This window comes from Sorex araneus, chromosome 3 (assembly GCF_027595985.1).
Source record: "Sorex araneus isolate mSorAra2 chromosome 3, mSorAra2.pri, whole genome shotgun sequence".
NCBI classification, from domain to species: Eukaryota; Metazoa; Chordata; class Mammalia; order Eulipotyphla; family Soricidae; genus Sorex; species Sorex araneus.
This window is the reverse complement of record NC_073304.1, coordinates 72,653,993-72,675,695: the sequence shown is the minus strand read 5'-3', so window position 1 is coordinate 72,675,695 and position 21,703 is coordinate 72,653,993.

Below are 21,703 nucleotides of genomic sequence, written 5' to 3'. Positions count from 1 at the left end.
AGCGAAACTCGAGCTCCTAAGCAGAGAAATCATTTTTTTTAATTGAATCGCCATGAGATAGAGTTATCAAGCTTTTATGTTTGAGTTTCAGTCATACAATGATCGAACACCCATCCCTCCACCATTGCACATTCTCCACCACCAATGTCCCCTGTATACTCTCTCTTTCTACCCCTCCCCATGCTTCAGTGGTAGACAATTTTTCCCATACTCTCTCTCTAATTTTGGGCATTATGGTTGCAATATAGATACTGAGAGCTATCACATTTGGTTCTTTATATACTTTCAGCACACTTTATTTACTTTCAGAAAACATAGGGAAAATGAATATGGAGAGAAGTTGGAAATTAAAGAGAGTTTGTAAAAGAACTAAAGGGACAAGATCGTTACAGTCTGTTTTGTTTCCTTTTCTCCTCTATGTCAACTCCTTTTGGGGGTGACCTAGAGGGGAAGCTATTTGAGGGAGAAAACTTGCACCCACCTTTCATGGGCCTGATCTCAGAGTTCTTTCCCCACTTCCAGATGTCCTTCCAGTTTGGTTTCTGTGCACATTAATATTTCAGTCACTAAAACTGTCTCCCCATGTTCGAATCTTCTAGTCAGTAAGTGGATACTTTACATATTTTATGAACGTGTTTCTTGCCCCCCCCACCTCTGTGGACAATATGGGATGCCTGGGATGGAACCCGGGTTGGCTGTGTGCAAGGAGAGTGCCCTACCCTTTGTACCATCACTCGGACCCCAGGTACATGCCTCTTGAACTTGGTAATATTTTTATTTTAAAATAAAATTATTTCTTTGCATTGTACAAGAAAAAATCCTCCATCTCCATCCAAAAATGGGGAGGAGAAATGAACAAAAGCTTCCTCAAAAAAGAAATATAAACAGCCAAAAGGCACATGAAAAAATGCTCCACATCGCTAATCATCAGGGAGATGCTAATCAAAACAACAATGAGATGTCATCTCACACCACAGAGACTGGCACACACTCAGAAGAACAAAAGCAACTAGTGCTTGTGTGGATGTGGGGAAAAAGGACTCTTTTTCACTGTTGGTTGGTATACTGACTGGTCCAGCCTTTTTGGATAACAATATGGGCATTCCTTAAAAAAACTAGAAATTGAGCTTCCATATGACCCCGCAATACCACTTCTGGGAATATAACCCGAGGCTGCAAAAAAGCACAGTAGAAATGACATCTGCACCTGAATGTTCATTGCAGCACTGTTCACAATAGCAGGAATCTGGAAATAACCTGAGTACCCAAGAACAGATGACTGGTTAAAGAAACTTTGGTACGTCTACACAATGGAATACTCTGCAACTGTTAGGAGAGATGAAGTCATGTAATTTGCTTATAAGTCGATGGTCATGGAGAGTATCATGCTAACTGAAATAAGTCAGAAAGAGAGAGACAAACATAGAATGACTGCACTCACTTGTGGAATATAAAGTAACATAATATGACACTGACACCCAAGGACAGTAGACACAAGGTCCAGGAATATTGAACCATAGTTGGAGGCCAGCCTCATGGCAGCTGGAATAGAGAAGGGATCGCTAAGACAATGATGGTTGGAGGGATTGTTTGGGGTGGGAGATGTGTGCTGAAAGTAGATAAAGGACCAAATGTGATAGCTCTCAGTATCTATATTGCAAACCATAATGCCCCAAAGTAGAGAGAGAGTATGGGAAAATTGCCGTGGAAGAAGGGTGGAAAGGGGAGAGTATACAGGGGACATTGGTGGTGGAGAATGTGCACCGGTGGGGGGGAATGGGTGCTCGATCATTGTATGACTGAAACTCAAACATGAAAGCTTTGTAACTCTATCTCAAAGTGATTCAGTTAAAAAAATTAGCAGAAAATATTTTTCTTCTTTAACTAGCATTTTTGCATATCATAAAGTTTATTAACTTTAGATAATTTATGGCCTATCAATAATAATATAATTATTATGATGATATAATTTTATTCAGAGCATTATTGGAAAGGGAGAAGTGAAATTCTTCTTTGCTTAGAAATGTGTTGAAGTCACAATCTCTCTCCTCCTGTTTGGATTAATGGCATAATTATTCAAACTGGGCAAAAGAGATGGAATGAGTTTGAACTTGGCATGAATTAATACACTAAAATATGCCTCCTGTTCTCTCTCAATGCCTAATTAATTCTGAATTATGAAATTCCTTTTGACTTACACAAAAAGCATGATCACTTGATTCTGCAGCAATTATTTTTTCTTTGCAATGAAAATCAAGTGATTTGATCATTATGGGGAGTTTGAAAAGAGAATATTCTTTTGAAAATTGAGAGAGTAAAAGAGCAAATATCATAAAGGAACTTTCTAGTGAAGTAATCACACACTATGCATATACAGTGGTTGCAAAGGAAACTGAACTTAGCATGGACCAACTTCCCATGAGGAAAATGGAAGGCTTTGGAACATCAACTCAAATATTTATCCCAGACTTGTGCCTTTATGTGTGAAATTTCCACAATGAAGGAACTATTGTTTGATTAGGACATTTTCTTCAGAGGTTCAAGCAAATTTGAATGAGCTACCCTTAGAGAATAGGATAATAATCCTCCAGTATCTAGTGAGAAACAGGTATTCCTTGACCAACTTTGACTACAACTTTGCTAACTGTTATTTCAAAGGAGGAAAAATATCTCTTAGGAATTATGATATTTGAACACAAGACATTGACTGGACTTTAAATGGCAATGGGTTAAGGCATTATGACACAAGAAGTATCAGCGAGGTCTCTCATTCTGGGCAACTCAGAGAAGGAAACACCAAGTAAAATGTGGTCGGAGGTCATGCAGGGGGAGGGGTGACGCGTGCCGAATGTAGACTAGAGACTAAACACAATGGCCGCTCAATACCTTTATTGCAAACCACAACACCTAATCAGAGAGAGAGAACGAAAGGGAATACCCTGCCATAGTGGCAGTTTGGGGTGGGGGGAGACGGGACTGGGGAGGGTGGGAGGGATGCTGGGTTTACTGGTGGTGGAGAATGGGCACTGGTGAAGGGAAAGGTTCTCGAACTTTGTATGGGGGAAACATGAGCACAAAAATGTATAAATCTGTAACTGTACCCTCACGGTGATTCACTAATTAAAAATAAAAAAAACTTAAAAAAAAGAAGTATCAGCGAATCTCCATATAATGCTCTCTAGTCTCACAGTGGAGATGTTACTGGTGCCCGCTCGAGCAAATCGATGAACAACGGGATCACAGTGATACAGTGATTCTACTCCAGGGGGTTGTGGGAGTGAAACTTAGACATGACTATTTTCTTTAATTAATTTACTTCCTGCAGTTTCCTAGGGAAAGTAAGAGTCCAAGAATTGCATCTAGGACTTGGAGGAGAAGCCTAAATAATGATGTAGGATTAACCCATCATTAGAATGTTGAAGTACTGTGCGGGGCTCTTGAATGGTCATTAGTGGAGTGGCAATTTAGTCCTTTCCTATTGTTCCTATCTGTTGCTCACTTAGGGTGCTAAGAGATTAAGGGCAGGTGGAGAACAATTGGTGTAACAATATTTTAGTGTTTTTCTTTGCTTCTTGGTGATCAAACTCTCTCAAACTCTATCAACAGAGCACCCCACTATAATGTATAGTAATAAGCACCACTCATTTCAATTAGTTTTCCAGATCAATTTGAAATTATAGCCTTCCACTGCATTCCTTCCATTAATATTTAAACATCCTGTGACACCTCTTATCTTAGAAAACAAAATAAAAAATAATAATTTCCCAAACCTTTCATCTCCCCCGATGACTTCTTCCTGTTTGTTTCCCTTTATAGAAATTATAACCTATGATTTTTGCCTTCAGATTCTCACTTCATATATCTTCCAAATATTATCAATTTCTTTTTTCCCACCAATGCACCGAGATCACTTTTGTCAAGGTTATCAGAGTTTTTTGTTTTGCTAAAGTCAGTACTAGTTCTGTGCCTTTTTTCTTTCCTGTACACTCCTTTGTATTTGACATCATGGTATTTTCATAAAACACCTTTTTAAACTAGTCCCAGAGGAGAGCGGTCTTCTGATAATTTTGTCCAGGTTTCTCAGTCTGTTCTTTTCTGTACTATTTCCAGAAGCGGTCCTGTCCTTCACATTTCCAGACCTTCTTAGTCAGCTCTTCGGCCCCATCTTCCAGGCAGCAGCCACTTGCTGTCTTACAGAGCAGAAACCACAGCAAGTACTTGAACTTAATTGATCTGGATGTTTGGAATCAAACCTCATTAGCTCAAATTACTTCAGTTTGCCTAATTTGTTTCTCTATGTGAGCTCTGATAAGCTTGGTTTAACATCTTCTAAACTGTGTTGTTTATCATCATAAATGCCTACTCAAATTATCCCTGTGGAGTAGTGGTCCAGGAGAAAAATTGTTTAAAAGGTATAGCTGTTTTGTATAGATATTTATACACACACACACACACACACACACACAAACAAATTGTAGGTCCAAGTCACTATAGAGGCACACTTATTTCCATAAGAGAAGTTCACTTAATAAAAGACACAGGCATACAGCTCTTTTTTTTTTTTGCTTTTGGGTCACACCCGGCTATGCACAGGGGTTATTCCTGGCTCATGCACTCAGGAACTACCCCTGGCAGTGCTTGAGGGACCATATGGGATGCTGGGAATCTAACCGGGTTGGCCGCATGCAAGGCAAATGCCCTACCCGCTGTGCTATCGCTCCAGCCCCAGGCATACAGCTTTTATCATTCATATTTATTCATAACTTGCTAGTGTTCTGAACTTCAAAATCTTTAACAATGTTTTCTATTTGTAAACATGAATAAAACTGTTGCTATTTTTCTTCTAAGCTGTTGAATATTTTTGATTAATCTATGAGCGTACGTGTGTTTACAAATATATGTCTGTTCTGAAAAGCAGGTGGGTGGATGAAAGAGATGTCACATATATACAAAATGAAATAATATAAAATACCATGCACCTACAGTGGAAGATTTAGCTACACTAAAAGATGAGGGGCTAGAGCAATAGCACAGCGGGTAGGGCATTTGCCTTGCACACGGCCATCCCAGGTTTGATTCCCAGCATCCTATATGGTCCCCAGAGCACCGCCAGAAGTAATTCCTGAGTGCAGAGCAAGGAGTAACCCCTGAGCATCACCGGGTGTGACCCATAAATAAATAAATAAATAAATAAATAAATAAAAAAGGATGAAATCTTGCTTTTGCAACAACATAGATTGAACTAGAGGGGTTCATACTAAGGAAATAAGTCAGAAGGCGAACAAAAAATGCCAAACTACCATACTCAGGATTTAAAGAAACAAAACAAGAGAAGAGATGCTGTTCAGTGAAAGCATACTCTGGGACTCTGAGAGTGGAAGAGGTCACCATGTGGTGGGGAAGTTAGCTGAAAGGATGCGGAAGGTCCTGTGATCTCGCTACTTCTGTGGTAGGGATGGTTTGGTAACATTATACCTCTCCATTATACCATCTATAATATAAAAATTATAAAATATTTTCATTTTTGTAAGAAACAGAACCTCAATAAAAAATAAATATAAAAAATTCAGTAAAAATTATTTTTAGGGCTGGAGCAATAGCACAGAGGGTAGGGCGTTTGCCTTGCACGTGGCCGACCCGGGTTCGAATGCCAGCATCCCATATGGTCCCCTGAGCACCGCCAGGGGTGATTCCTGAGTGCATGAGCCAGGAGTGACCCCTGTGCATTGCCGGGTGTGACCCCCCCAAAAAAAAAAGAAAAAAAATTATTTTTAAAAAACAGCAAATAAAAAGACAAAACAAAAAACCTTAGACTCTGACAACAAAATAGTGGCTATCAAAGTGAGAGGGGCTGTGGACTGAGAGGCAGGGCAAAGGAGGTGGTAGATGATAACTGAATTTTTGGGGTTGGATGTGGTATATAAATTTGTGGTGGTCTAAAGCTGTACTCCTGAAACACCCACAGTGTTGTAAATACATGACTTGCATTAAAAAATATATAAAGCTTTATTGAAATGCAATTCACATACTATGCAATTAAACACTTAAAGTTTAGAATTCAATTTGTTGTATGCTACTAACTTTCAACTAATAAAATGCATGACAAAATTTTATTTCACAATTGTGAATTGTGAACTTCAGTAGCATTTGTTACATTTACAATGTATCATCATCTTTCTCTAAAACTGCTTTTTTCTAAACATAAACATTTTTTAGATTTTTTTAAAAAAAATTGAATCACTGTGAGATAGTTACAATGTTGTTCATGATTGGATTTTGGTCCTAAGATGTTCCAACACCCTTCCCTTCACTAGTGTACATTTCCGACCACCAACGTTCCCAGTTTCCCTACGGCTCTTCCCTGGCCCCTCCAGCCTGCCTATAGTAGTGGGAATGGTTGTTGGTGGCTGAGCCTTGGTTGGGCTGGTATTCAATCTGCCTGAATGACAAATTAGTTGATAAACATAGACTAGAAAAGGATGTTCATTATTGATTTTATACACACATGCATACATGGTTTTAGATGGAAGCACTGTAGCACTGTCATCCCCTTGTTCATCGAGTTGCTCAAGCGGGCACCAGTAATGTCTCCATTGTGAGACTTGTTGTTACTGTTTTGGCATATAAAATATGCCACAGGGAGCTTGCAAGGCTCTGCTGTGTGGACAGGATACTCTCGGTAGCTTGCCGGGCTCTCCGAGAGTGATGGAGGAATCAAACCCGGGTCGGCCACGTGCAAGGCAAACGCCCTATCTGCTGTGCTATTGCTCCAGCCCACACCACCTAAAAAATGCAATCAAACTTATTTGATCATCAAGCCCATGTTCTCCCCTGATCATGTACCTTGCTTGTTTTGTCTCAATGTTTCTTTGCTTGCCTTTTTCTACTCTGTGTTCTTACTTGAACACACTTCTTCCTTTCTCTCCCTTCACATCTTTCTAAATAAGTTTCAGTAAAAACTATCTTGCTTTAACAACAACAAAGACAACAAAAATAGAATTCCACAGGCACTGACCTGCTGTCTTTAAATGAACAATTCCATGAGAAATATATACATTAAGTAATTGTTTATGAAATCCTTAAAAGTGCATGCACTCTAAGAAGAGGTCTCCCAGTGGATCTAGTTATTAGGAGAGTAGTTCAGGAAATGTTGGACTATAGTTCTAAGCATTTTAGTTTTAACACTAGTTTGTTTTTGACTCTTACAGGAGGGAGCTTAAGTTTATTGAGTTACACCCACCACAGTGTTCCTGAGGCACTCCCAGTTCCACTGGGACACTCTCAATCCTATGTTCATCTTTAACCTCGCCTTTGTGTTCTTCCTCTATCTGTTAATTACAAATATCTTTATTTTTTTAAATTTATTTATTTTTAATTAGTGAATCACCGTGAGGGTACAGTTACAGATTTATACATTTTTGTGCTCATGTTTCCCTCATACAAAGTTCGAGAACCCATCCCTTCACCAGTGCCCATTCTCCACCACCAGTAAACCCAGCATCCCTCCCACCTCCCCAGTCCCATCTCCCCCCACCCCACCCTGCCACTGTGGCAGGGTATTCCCTTTAATTACAAATATCTTTAAATCAGACACTGTAACCTATAAAGTCAAATCTTCTGAGAGCTCTGGATTTTATATATGTAAGTGACATATTACTTTTCTTTTTCCTTTATGTCCTTTGCATAGCTTAGAGCAATGTCCATTTTGTATAGACAGAGGAAGACAGTAAATACTATGCTTTCATAACATGGGAGTTGATTGATTCTGAACAATATTTACTCCTGGGCATCCATCACATTTACTTGACCTAAGCTGCAGTTGCCCTTAGCTCCTAGTACCCCAAAAGGTGGGTCACACTGAGGGACTTGGATGGACCTAGGGGAAGTCATAGTCTATCCTGGTTTCGAGAAAGGGACAGCCTAAGTGCCATAAAAAGTGTGATAAATCAAGAGCACAGTCATGGGAAGCTAGAACGATAGTACAGGAGGTAGGGTGACATGCGTTCAATTCCTGGTATCTTATATGGTGTCTTGAGCACTTCCAGGAGTAATTCCTGAGTGCAAAGCCAGGAGTAAGAGCACTGTCATGGAACAAACTGTCATGACCCAAAAAGAAGTAACTTAATTAGGACCCTGTTGGGTTGAGAAAAAGCTAGCCTGGCCTGAGGAAAGTATAGCAAGATGTCCCCAGGAAAAACTACCCTTTAGGCTTAACCTAATATTGATAAAAGCCTATATATCTTACTGTGTTCAGACAAAAATGACTAGAGATATTATTAAGAAGTAAGTTTAATATGGATTACTAGCAAGGTGAAGGAGAAAACATATGACCTTAGATGGGGTTCCAGCCTTGGGCAGATCTCATGGTAGGAATCCAGAGTGATGGAGCCCCTAAATGCTATCCTGTCCTTGGGTGAATATCCAAGAACTTCCCCCGAAGAAAGGGCTTTACATCTGCTCATCATTTATACTACTGTTAAGCCACATCTATGTGTAATTCCTAATCCCCCACCTTCATGATTTCTCTGTAATTAACTATGAGAGGTTGGAATAAATGGCCACTGATATCAACCAGCTGGTGGTTTCCATTCTTTCATCCATTGACTGGACAGGGGGATGGTGATTGGCCAAACACACCAGGGGATCCCCGGTCATCTTGGGATGGTGATACAGAACAACAACAAGGAAGGTGATGGGGAGCCCTGAAACATGGAAGAGCCTCAGTCTGAGATGTAGGATTATATCCTCCAGAGAAAGAGTGGGTGGGGAAGAAAAGGGTGGGGTGGTACTTGGATTTCAGTGCAGACTATGGAATCGAAGGAATCTGTTAGGGTCCTCAAATCACAATTACCCATCAGAGCAGTCCCACATCTGGGAACAGACCGGTCTCAGTTTCCCTGTTGTCTTTGGCTTGGACCATACTGGCAGAGGTGTTGCCTCAGCTCAAGCACTAATGGGTTTCAGAGCAGCAGCTGGGGCTGAAGTTGGACTTGTAGAAGCATAATTTTGTTGAAGTGGTCAAGTGTATATACGTGTGGTGACATTTCAGAGAGTCTTTGCTATTTCCGGCTAGAGTCCCATTCTGACGGGTCTCCAGGATGTTTACACTCTAAGGTACCTACTCATTATAATTGTAATTCCTCACCTTCTAAAATTCTTGGGTTCTGGGGCAGTGGTAGCACTATAGCACTGTCATCCCGTTGTTCATCGATTTGCTCCAGCAGGCACCAGTAATGTCTCCATTGTGAGATTTTTGTTACTGTTTTTGGAAGATCAACTACGACACAGGTAGCTTGCCAGGCTCTGCCGTGTGGGTGGGATACTCTCTGTAACTTGCCAGGCTCTCCGAGAGGACAGAAGTATTGAACTCGGGTTGGCCACGTGCAAGGCAAACGCCCTACCTGCTGTGTTATTGCTGCAGGTGCAGATCTTGGTCGTAGTAGCAAATATTCAAACAAGAACTTTGAAGGCCGAAGTGGAGAAGGGGGAAGTGGTATATAAACTTTTTTGATCAAGATGGAGAGTTCTAGCTAGAAAAACGTTAATAATAAATCACTGTACACTGAGACTCCTGACTGCTTATGACATTGAGAGTGCTTTGAGGATTAGGAAAAAACTCCATTCTGAGTCCTTCACCCAAATGATTATTGGGCAGGGTCATAACTAGAAGCCAACACTACAGATCCTAATCATTCCATATCTTTGGTTGAATTGCATTTCCCTTTCAGTTCTCATGTTTGCAATATCTTGGATTCCTGAAAAATTCATCCTGCTTTTGATTTTTACCCCAGGATCTGCGAGCATTGAAAAGGTTTCTGCTGGTGTGGTAGGAGGACCTGGTGTGACAATTTCATCTCATCTTCATCCCTTGCTTCATTCTGATTTCTTTGTGTTTATCACTACCCAGCCCCCTGTTGTCTCTAGGGTTCTTTATTGATTCTAACAATGAACTTGGGTGCTGGAGTGATAGTACAGCGGGTAGGGCATTTGCTTTGCATGCAGCCGACCTGGGTTCAATTCCCAGCATCCCACATGGTCCCCCAAACACCACCAAGAGTAACTCCTGAGTGCAGAGTCAGGAGTAACCCCTGAGCATCGCCGGGTGTGACCCCCCCAAAAAAATAAACAAAAACCAATGAACTTGGGTTGTATTATCCCTGTGCATTGGGCTTGTTTTCTTTGACTCAGTTTCCCACCTGGAAAATCAGCCAGGAGCTGCCTCCAAGTAAACACCAGCTTTGCCTTCCCATCCTTAGGCTGAGGGGCCTGTTCTAGCAAGGCTGAGATCTGTGTTTGGCCCCATATAGAGGAGAGAATCATAAATGTACATGGAACATGCTTTTTTGGGTCCACCCCTCTAGATCGCTATTTGTAGCATGAGTATATGCTTTCCTGTAGTACTGAACTAAATTATAGAAGGTGCATTGGCTGCATACAGAGCAGGGAGAGATTGATTAATTAGGGGCCTAGCTCAAGCACTGCAGCATACTCTCATTGTTCCTGCTGTTGCAGTACATTAGCATTCAGCTGGTACAGAGCTTTAAATAGTACCTGTTCCCCTGAAGGAAAACTTCAAGGTCTATTCATTTGCTAAAGACTAATATTTTCCCCCTGATCAAGTATTAGATTGTGAGCCCCTGGGGCCAGGGAGACTGTGTGGTGAACACAGGACAAGGACAACCTAGGGACGTTTTGTTGTCCATACTCCTGGCATCCTCGTGGGTACGGATCTTGTGCTCCTGTGCTCTCTATCCTGGGAGGGATGAGGAGATGTGCCTCCACAGAAGACAGCGGCATGACCAGTTCTACTTCAACCTTACCCTTGTTTAAATAAAATATTCAGGGGATCAGGGAGATAGCTAAAGTTATAAAGCACACTGTAGCACTGTAGCACTGCTGTCTCATTCATCGATTTGCTCGAGCGGGTACCAGTAACACATCAAGCATATACAAGGCCCTGGCTTTGGTCCCTAGAACTACGTGGCCTCTCACCCCATCTGGGGATGACCTTGGTGCCCCCCTGAATACTGCTGGATGCTGATTTTTTTTTACAAGCAAGATAAGCTTAAGACTATAAAGAATAGGGGGCTGGAGCGATAGCACAGCGGGTAGGGCATTTGCCTTGCACGCGGCCGACCCGGGTACGATTCCCAGCATCCCATATAGTCCCCTGAGCACCGCCAGGGGCAATTCCTGAGTGAAGAGCCAGGAGTAACCCCTGTGCATCGCCGGGTGTGACCCAAAAACCAAAAAAAAAAAAGACTATAAAGAATAAACAGAAATATCAAGACTCCACATTGGTAGAGTCAACACCAGTGAAAAAATCTTTCATACCCAGTAATTCATCAGATTTCAAACACATCTTGAGTGTTTGGTACCCAAAAAAGTAAAAATACTCCCTATTTAAGATGAAAAACGTATTTTTTAGCAACCAAGTTCTTACTGCTTGCTAAGGTCCTGCTAATATATATTGTTCTTACTCTACCTCATTCAGTCTCAGTATGAAATGTCTGGGTGCAAGAGATGCTATCATTAACCCTACTTGGCAGATGAATGGATGGAAGCACAGAGATTGATTTTACCAGGTCATGAGTGGACAGCAGAGTGAAGGTCTGAGCTACATCGACAGAGCCCAGAGCCAGGCCCCGGGCTGGGCTGCTGTACTGATGACCAAACCAAGCTGAAAAGGGCTACGAAGGAAATGAACAATGTGTACTGGGAAAGTAGAATTGGACTCTTAACTTGGGAGAGTGAGGAAAGCTTCTCAAGGATGTAACACTTGTGTGGAGGCAGAGATACAAGTCGGGGGCTGGGTTGAGGGTGGGAGAACAGGTTGGAGGGAAAGACAGCACAGGTAAAGGTCCAGGCAAAGCAGGACACTGGCCTTGGAAGAATTTAAACTACTTACTTTCTTTGCTGAGTAAGGCTCCTGGGGGAGCACAAGGGGATGAGGTTTAAGAGATAAGCATAGGCAGGACTTCATGGTCCACATTAAGAATTCAGTTAGGCTGTAAGTGCAGTGGGAATTAATTAGACTTACAAAGGGTCTCGACAATTGCTCTGGAGAGGCCTAGTGGGCGCCAAGGGCAGAGTAAAGAGTGGTTAGAATTCTCCTGGGGAAGGAAGGAAGTGGGGGATGTGGGCCTATAAACACCAGCTACAAAGGGCGATGTATGAGCACAATTCTGGCTCATACTTCAGGGTTTCCCTTCTGGTTAGACCTAGCTGAGGTGTGTGGTGTCTTGGCTCTGCTAGACTTATGTCTCTACTTCAGGGAAGCACATTCTCTCTCTCTCTCTCTCTCTCTCTCTCTCTCTCTCTTTCAATTTTACTGAATCACCATGAGATAGTTACAAGCTTTCATGTTTGGGTTACAATCACACAATGATCAAACACCCATCCCTCCACCAGTGCACATTCCCCACCACCAACATCCCTGGCATACCCCCTCTTTCCCACTCTCCCCCTGCCTCAATGGCAGACAATATTCCCCATACTCTCTCTCTACTTTTGAGCATTATGGTTTGCAATGCAGATACTGAGAGGTTATCATGTTTGGTCCATTATCTACTTTCAGCACACATCTCCCATCCTGACCGATTCCTCCAGCCATCATTTTCTTTTTTTTTTAAAATTTTTTATTGAGTCACCATGTGGAAAGTTACAAAGTTTTCAGGTTTAAATCTCAGTTATACAATGCTCGAATACCCATCCCTTCACCAGTGCACATATTCCACCACCAAGAATCCCAGTATAGCTCCACCCCGCACCCCCACACCCCTAACCCCCCACGCCCCTAGCCCCCCCATCCTTAGCCCCCCCCCCGCCTGTGTAACTAATAAATTTCACTTTACTTTCACTTTGATTGCATACAATATTTCAACAAAACTCACTATTATTGTTTGGAGAGTCTCTCCCCTAAAGTCAGACCTGCTGAAAAGGAAGCATTAGATAATTTGTTTTCCATTGCTGAGGATGAAGAGGTATGAGGTCGAGTGACCACACTTAGCGGCCTCTCGGTTTTGGGTTTCTGTGTTTTAGTTTTTTAGTAACTAAGTCCAGAGAGATATCTGCCAGAAGTTGCATCGTTGCCAACTTGTACTTCTCAGTTACATTATATTCCACATATGAGTGCAATCTTTCTATGTCTGTCTCTTTCTTTCTGACTCATTTCACTCAACGTGATACTTTCCATGTTGATCCATTTATATGCAAATTTCATGACTTCATGTTTTCTGACGGTCCAGCCATCATTTTCTTAGTGATCCCTTTTCTATTCCAGCTGTCTTCTCCCCTCCACTCATGAGGCAGGCTTACAGCTATGAAGCAGTCTTTCTGGCCCTTGTATTTACTTTCCTTGGGTGTCACCCTCATGTTATGTTATTTTATACTCCACAAATGAGAGAAGCACAATCTCTTGCTACAGGTCTTCTCTCTCTCTCTCTCTCTCTCTCTCTCTCTCTCTCTCTCTCTCTCTCTCTCTCTCTCTCTCTCTCTCTCTCTCTCGGTAACTCCAACTTTTTTTTTATCACCATGAGATACACAGTTACAAAAGTTGTTCACTGTTCGGTTTCAGTCATACAATGTTCCAACATCCTTCCCTTCCCACCAATGTCCCCACAATCAATGTCCCCAATTTCCCTCCCACCACCCCTCACTTCTCTTCCATCCTCCCCCTGCCTCTGTAGCAGACACTTTTCTGATCTCTCTCTCTCTCTCTCTCTCTCTCTCTCTGTCTGCCCCTCACCCTTCTCTTTCACACACACACACACACACACACACACACACACACACAAAGCTGAGAAAAGACTGCAGTGGATTTGTTGCTCTCTCAGTGCATTGGAAGTGTGGGATCCTGTTTTGCGACTCGGACAGAAAGCTGGGTAAAGAGGGCAGGAGGATTTAGGACAACCAAGTCCCAGTATTGACTCTTCCATGGCCCTGCTTCCACATGTGAGATCAGACAAAGGAAATATGCAGGTAATTTTTTTTGGGGTGATCAACTATAAAACCTAGATTCATGGGGCTGGAGTGATAGTATAATGGGGAGGGCATTTGCCTTGCACGCGCCCAACCCGGGTTCGATCCCCGGCATCCCATATGGCCCCCCAAGCACCACTAGGAGTAATTCCTGAGTGCAGAGCAAGGATTAACCCCTAAGCATCACTGGGTGTGACCCAAAAAGCAAACAAACAAACAAACAAACAAACAAAAACCCCAAACAACCTAGATTCACTAATGAACATTTTGTCATGACTGACACAAACTCAAGAAGTTTCAATGGATGCCAGCAAGAAGGATGGATTGTAATAAAGCACTTATATAAAGTGTTCCTTCCCCAATAAATCCTTTCTGGAAGAAATGTATTTTTCATTGGAAAATAGTGATATTAGATGACAAGAATAAAAGTGGAAGGGGGGAAAATAGTGCTCCTCTTGTAGAGGGCTATAAGTTCTTCAAAAGGAAAGAAAAAAATTATTTCATGTTTATAGGGGGTCATAAATATAGCCCCTCTTAGGAAGCAGGGGATTCTGTAGGTGTTTGGAGAACTCAGAAAAAAAAGGAAGAAAGTGTATGTGTGTGTGTGTTTGAAGCTTTTTTGCAAATTCAGAGCAAAATTTCCTGAGTCCAAGGCAATATTTCTAGGCTGTTACATCAGCCTATATAAAAGGGGGACATGCAGTATGCTTGAACTCAAACCATGTGTGCTTTAAAAAAATTGCCTGAATTTATTAGCTTTTTTGCTATTGGGCAGATCCAGCTTGGTCTAAATGATGCCCGAATTTAGCACCATATTTCACTCTGGCCTATAGCTTTGGTATTGCAGGCTAATGATAAATTAGATGATTACTTGTAATTTTCCAGTAGCCTCACATTTGAGGTTGTTTTGAGCATTTCCTTCTAGGAGGCAAATGATCTTTAAATCATTTTGGAAGATCATTTGCCACCTCTCAGGCCCTTACAGTGCTATCCTTCCTCTTTCCTTCTTCTTCTTGTATCAGAAATCACAGCCCCCCAACACTGAACCAGGCCATCCTGCTGTTAGGGACCATCCTCTCCAAAGCAAACTTCCAGCTAATTTGGAACCTTACTGTGTAAGGTTACTATATGGTAAGCCAGAAAGCCAGGCAAGTCTTACTGCAAAGGAAGTACAATGGATGTAAGGGGCTTTGTCGCCAGATTATTGTTCTCCTGTTAGAAAGCAGTTGAACCTCAGGACAGGTGGAGGTGGCCTGGAATCTTTGACTCAGCCTGGTGAGGCCCTCTGAGCAGTGAAGCCAGAGCTGCTGAGCAGAGTTCTCACTAGCAGAAAGAATCCTTCAGGTGAACTTTCTCCAATTCCCTCATAAATTACCCAGTGCTTTCTCAGTGGACACTGTAGACAATATTGACTTGATTTGAATAAATGACTAGCAACATGCATAAGGAAGTTTCTCCTTAGAGTGTATCAGTTGATTAATGACTTGAGCAAGAATCACTTTACAGCTCTTTGCTGTATTATTTGTCATTTCATAATAATGGTTTTTTTTTGTCACTTTACAATGCAATTTTCTTAATGGAAACTTAGGATCATATGTGTCTGAGAAGACTAGCGAGGTAAATACATGATTCTATTCACCCAATGACCATGCAGTGACTTTGACTTTGCAGGAAAAACATAGAAAGGTTCTGGCAAAGCAATGTTCCCTCGCCCATCTGTAGAAATATCTAGCTGGGTAGGCCCTTGTTTTTATTCCCTGTACCAATCCCAGATGTCATTGAGGAGGAAATCAAAGCAGAGAGGTGACATCAGGATCAGGATTATGCTTCCTGAATCAGCACAAATTTCTCAAATGCTTTTGCTGTGCCTGGTACTGTGCTAGGTGCTGGGGGAGGCGCTAGCTTTCTCAAACTGACTCAGGAGTTGGGATGACGAAGCTGGCTTATAGAAACTGTGAGCGAGGGAGCCCCCGATTAAGGCTCCAGACTGCCTTTTAGATTCCATGTTGCACAGGGTTCCTGATAGGTTGAGACTGAGGTGAAGCAGAGTAGTGAGCATAAATTACAGTTTTGTGGAAATCCAGGTTACAATAATCTAGCTCATGTGTGGCAAAATGAGCAGGGGCAAGAGGATCCGAGAATAGGGGACCACTGTGACAGTAAGATCAGAAAAGCCTGGTGATCCTCCACAGGAGGTTTTCTTCCTCCTCACTGTGGCAGTGTCTTTCCGGACTCCAGGTGGGTCAGTACAGCAGTAAGAGCTCAGGTTGAGGGCCAGATGGACCCCATTCGTAGTCCCAGCCCTGCTGCTTTTTCTTTTTTTGTTGTTGTTGCTGCTGAATAATTTTGAACAAATCATTTCACTCAAGTTTTATTTCATCATCTGTAAAGTAAGAATAATTAATGACTACTCACAAATTTTATGAAGATCAATTGAGAAAATGCATATAAGTAAAGCCATGGCAGTGTCTGACTGTCTGACATAGAGCTATGCTCTAATGAGAATCTATTATTAATGCTCCCAAATCACCTATGCAGTTAGAATAGTTGCTGCTAGCAATGAGAAAGATGGAGATGGGAGAGAGAGAGAAAGAGAGAGAGGAGTAGGGTGAGAGACACTAATAGACTGGTGTGTTCTGGTTATTTTAACCATCGAGGGCACATCTGGATTATGGAATCCAGTTGGTTTTGCAATGAAGAGCTCTTTAAAGTGGCTGAAAATAATAAATGGTGTTAAGGTGGAAACATAAGGAACAGCTCATTTATAAGTGACCATGTCAGTTGTTAGGTATTCTTTTCCCTCAGCACAAAAGAAGACAGTGTTTCCTAAACTCCCACACAATTAGGCTCAGATCACAAAATAGCATTCTGGCCAAAAATATTTGAGCAAGAAGTGCTGTTCACCCCTCTTCTAGGTTGACATGGATGACTCCCATGGTCTCCACTCTTCCTTCTCCTCCCATGGTTGCGTTTTCTATATTTATTTATTTGGTTTTGGACCCCACCTGGTGGTAGTTAAGGCCAACTCCTGGCTCTGTGCTCAGGAATCACTCCTGAGGCAGGGCTCAGAGGACCAGATGTGGTGCTGAGGATAGAACCCATGTCAGCCGCATGCAAGGTAAGCACTTGCCCTGCTGTGCTATCTCTCTGGCCTCTGGTTGCACATTCTAAATGACGTGACTTTATATGGCTACACATTCTAGATGGAAAGAACACACATCCATAATTCACTACTTATACTACAACCAGGGAAGAAAGTTGCCTGAGCCTCACAAACACTACACAGCAAGAAATAAATCTTTATTCCGTCCAACCGCTGACATTTGGGGATTATTACTTGCAAATACTATTATTTACAACTACTCAACTTCAAAGAGTATCAGTAACAGTTTTATGAATAAAAAATCCATTTTTACTTAATAAAAAGTTATGCTGCTATACTGCTTCCTTTTGAATTTACTGCCACCCAAAAAGTACTTCTTAAAAATGTAATGCCCCAGAAGGCCTCATTCTGACTCGGGGTTGAGAGCAGAGCCTTGTGTTTCATTGTCTCCAGAAAACATTCCTCATAATATTCTGCTGAGTGAAAAAAAAAAGTCTCCAAAGGTCACAAACTTATTCCACAGAAAAAATTACAATGTCAAAATGATGTATCTCATTGTGGTGGGTTGTGGAAATTAAGTAATTTTTTCTAAATGCTTAATTGTATTTTCTAAATCTACAAAAAGCATGCATTACTTATAAACAAAAAAGATCACAAAAAGCCATTGCAAAATATTCCTTAAAACTGATTTAATTTTGGGGTGTGTGTGTGTGTGTGTGTGTGTGTGTGTGTGTGTGTGTGTGTATGCTGGGTATTAAGTCTAGGGTTTCTTACATACAAACATGTGTTCTGTCACAGAACTATGTCCTCAGAATAAAATGAACATTTTCATACCTTGATCCTTTCAAGGACTGGAGCAATAGCACAGCAGGTAGGGTGTTTGCCTTGCACGGGCCCGACTCGAGTTTGGTTCCTCTGTCCCTTTTGGAGAGGCTGGCAAACTACCGAGAATATCCTGCCCACATGGCAGAACCTGGCAAGCTACCGGTGGTATATTCAATATGCCAAAAACAATAACAAGTCTCACAATGGAGACATTACTGGTGCCTGCTTGAGCAAATTGATGAACAATGGGATGAAAGTGCTACAGTGCTATCTTTTCATCATCATCATCATCACCACCATCATCATCATCAATCATCATCCCCTTGATCATCCCTCCGATGCTATCCTTTCAAAGACCATTAATCCCAAAATGACTAAAAAAGAAAAACAGAAAACAATAACAAAAAAGTTATTTGTGAAAATAAATTTTGATAGTGAAAATCTGGAAATGCAGAGATCTGAACACAAAAGTTCAAGTGGGCTTTGGAGGAGGAAGTATCCAAGAGGTGCTGAGGTGCTGAGGTGTCGTGTTCAGGTGATTTTTCTGGAGGAAGCACCTACACCAGAGCCTGACCTCAAATACTCCTGGTACTGAATCTGAACCCATGAAGAAAAGCTTAGGAAAGACACTTCTGAACCCATTCTTTAAGAACCTTCTAGGGGGCTAAGTTTTTAGAAGGGTCTCCTCTCAAACCTCCTCTAGCGAAGCTGGGGCTCGAACAACCCCTGTTATGGTTCTGATGGAACAGCCAGGCGAGCATTCCTCCCTGGGCTGAAGTGAAACGAAGATGGGAGGTCAGAGATGGGAATTCAGAGATGAGAGTCTTCCTGAACATTTCTCAGCACTTTTCTTTTTCTGAAACAGACTTCATGAGTCTAAATTTCTAGATCAATGATAAATCACAGACACATATTTAGAGAGACTATTGGCCTCTAACTGTCCTCAGAAGATCTAGGTTCTCTCTCTGTTTTTTTTTTCAGTGACTCAGTCACCACTTTGTAGATTTCAAGGTATCGAATATTCCTTTGAAAAAGAAACTGATAGGAGCAAATTTCTTCATCAGTTTCCTGTCCTAAAGAAAGAAAACTTACAAGTCCTTGGTTTCAAACAGAGAAATGTGATTTCTATTCACCAGAATTTGAATAGAAAAGTTTGAAAACCTGGAGAACACGTGAATGAGGGAAATTAAAGGGGTCTTGGGGAGTCTCTGGTTGACTCTCACCTCCTTTTCTTAGTCTCACCCAAGATGGAGGGAGAAAATTGAATGTGCCCTCTGCTCCATCAGCCTCACAGATGACTGCCTTCAGCTCTAGGTTCTTTGCTCCTTGGAGCTGATGTGTTTTCTCCCATGTACTATTTGGGTTGGAGAACCAAGATTTCTGTGGGCTGACTTTGTGCCCCAACCTACAGAGGTCCCTTGCTGTCCAGCCAGGTGCTAGTGCTGTGAGAACCTAAAGAATGCACAAAAAGTGGCAGGGATGGTGAAGTGGTCCTGAAAATATGGGTTTTCCTCCAGGTGGGACTGACTCTAGGGCACTAGTTCCTTCTCTTTACCACCTTGCCTTTCCAGATGTGGCTTAGCTCTGGCCTCTCCTCCAGTTTTCATCCAACTGAATCTTGATTTCCACACAGCCCCACGAATATGTTTCAGCAGTTTCATTGTTCAGCTGATCAGCCACAGAGTAGTTACCAAATTCCAGACATCTAGTGAGGCCTGTTGACAACTCCACCCCTGTCCTTTCTCCTGTCATCTTTGTAACAGCATCCTGTATCTCTTACAATAAAAAAATTAGTACTAAGTATGCTTTCAGGCTATTCTTTCTTAGAATCAACTCAGTATATGGGGTTGTGGTGAGAAAGGAACCTTTTATCCACTCTTAGTTGGATTGTTGTCTGGTTTAGCCTCTGATGAAAGCAATAGGAGATCTATCCAAAAACAGGAGTAGAAGTACCATAGACACAGTGATACTAATTCTTGACATCTATAGCCAAACACAAAAGCATTAATGTGAAATGATATACCCATATGTTCATCACTGCACATAGTACAATATTCTAGACATGGAAAAACAGCCCAAGAGCCAAACTATGGATGACTGGATCATGAAGATGTATATAGGCATAATGGAATACTATGTGGCTCTAAGGAAGAACAAAATCATGCCATTCTCAGTAACATGGACAAAACTAGAGGACAAAATTAAAGGATATTATGCTGAGTGAAGTCAGTCAGAAGGGAAAGGATAGTTCCATCATTCCATTGGTAGATCAGCCATTAGAGATTAAGACTCTTTCCCCTTTCTGATATCGTTGAACTGATCAGAAAAGAGCCAAAGAGGTGCTGGTGAGCATCCATAGCCAAGCTTCCACTGCCTTGCTTAGAAAACATTCTTTGTGATTTAGGCATGGGAAAGAGGCAGATCTCCCTATACTATCCTCAAAATACAACTTTATTTTTCTGTTGCTTCAGGAGGGAAGGGGAAGAAGAAAAGAGTATCTTTTTTTTTTTTTGGCTTTTTGGATCATACCCGGAGGTGCTCAGGGGTTACTCCTGGCTCTGCACTCAGGAATTACTCCTGGCATTGCTTGGAGGACCATATGGGATGCTGGGGATCGAACCCAGGTCAACTACATGCAAGGCAAAAGCCCTATCCACTGTATTATCACTCCAGCTCTGGGAATTCTTTCTCTGGCATCCACATAAAATGTGGCTTTTCTCAAGCTGCATCACTGCAAGTAAAAAGTGTGTTATTTTTTCATGTGAGCTTATACTCTCCACAAGCCTTCTATGTCTCATGAAGCCCTCACAGAGAATCACCAATCCTTATATAATTGCTTTCTGTGCTGGAGATATGTAAATAAGTTAAAATGAATCTCACCACCAAAATCATCTAAATGATCACATTCAGTGAACTATCACATTACTGGTGGAACTAAGAATATATTTCCTAGGTTACTTATTTGCAACGTACCATATCAGCCATCCAATGGCATATCCATAGTTTTAGCTCACATCTTACCTATTTGTGCCTGCTGGCATCATTCTTTTGATCATTGAAAGATAGGGTTACTTAAATCTCTCCTTATGATTAGAATCAATTGCTATTTGCACTTTGAATTGAAAATGGCTTTTCCATTGAGTTTTGCCATGACGCATAATATAACACCATTCAATATCCACCTGCAAACAGAAGCTCACTGGCCTGGTAGGGACTGACTCATAACCACAAGACCTCCAGAGTCCAATGACGCTAAACATTATTCAAACTTCTCTTTTCTGCAGTGACCCAGAATTGCTTAAGACGGGTGTTGAGTTCCATACTTTGAGTGGGGCTCAATAGTGATCTTTCACTGTAACTTTTTACTCCTTAATTCAGGTTTGACTGAGGAATGATTAAAATAAATCCTGAAGACCAATTTATCTTCTAAACCCACTTCCCAGTATTGTGCAAATAAGACAGCTGCAATAGTTATGAGTTGCCTAGGTTCAGCCAGCTCATTAGTGGAAGCATTGGGATGTGACTTCTCAGTTTCACGCTCTTTTCACTACAAAGTGCTGTCTCCAGCCATTTAATGGGGTCATAAGGAAATGGGATATAAAATGGTAAATTCTGTCAGGGAGAAATCACAAAGAGATATGAAGAGAGCAAAGTAGAATCAGGGATAAGTCAGGTTGGAGGATAAAAGGAGGGGGAAAGAAAGAAGAGCAAAATCATAGGACTAAATATGCAGGAATGGAGAGTTGTCAAGTCTGACCAAACTCATGGTCAGACACCTAATTCATGATCTACATA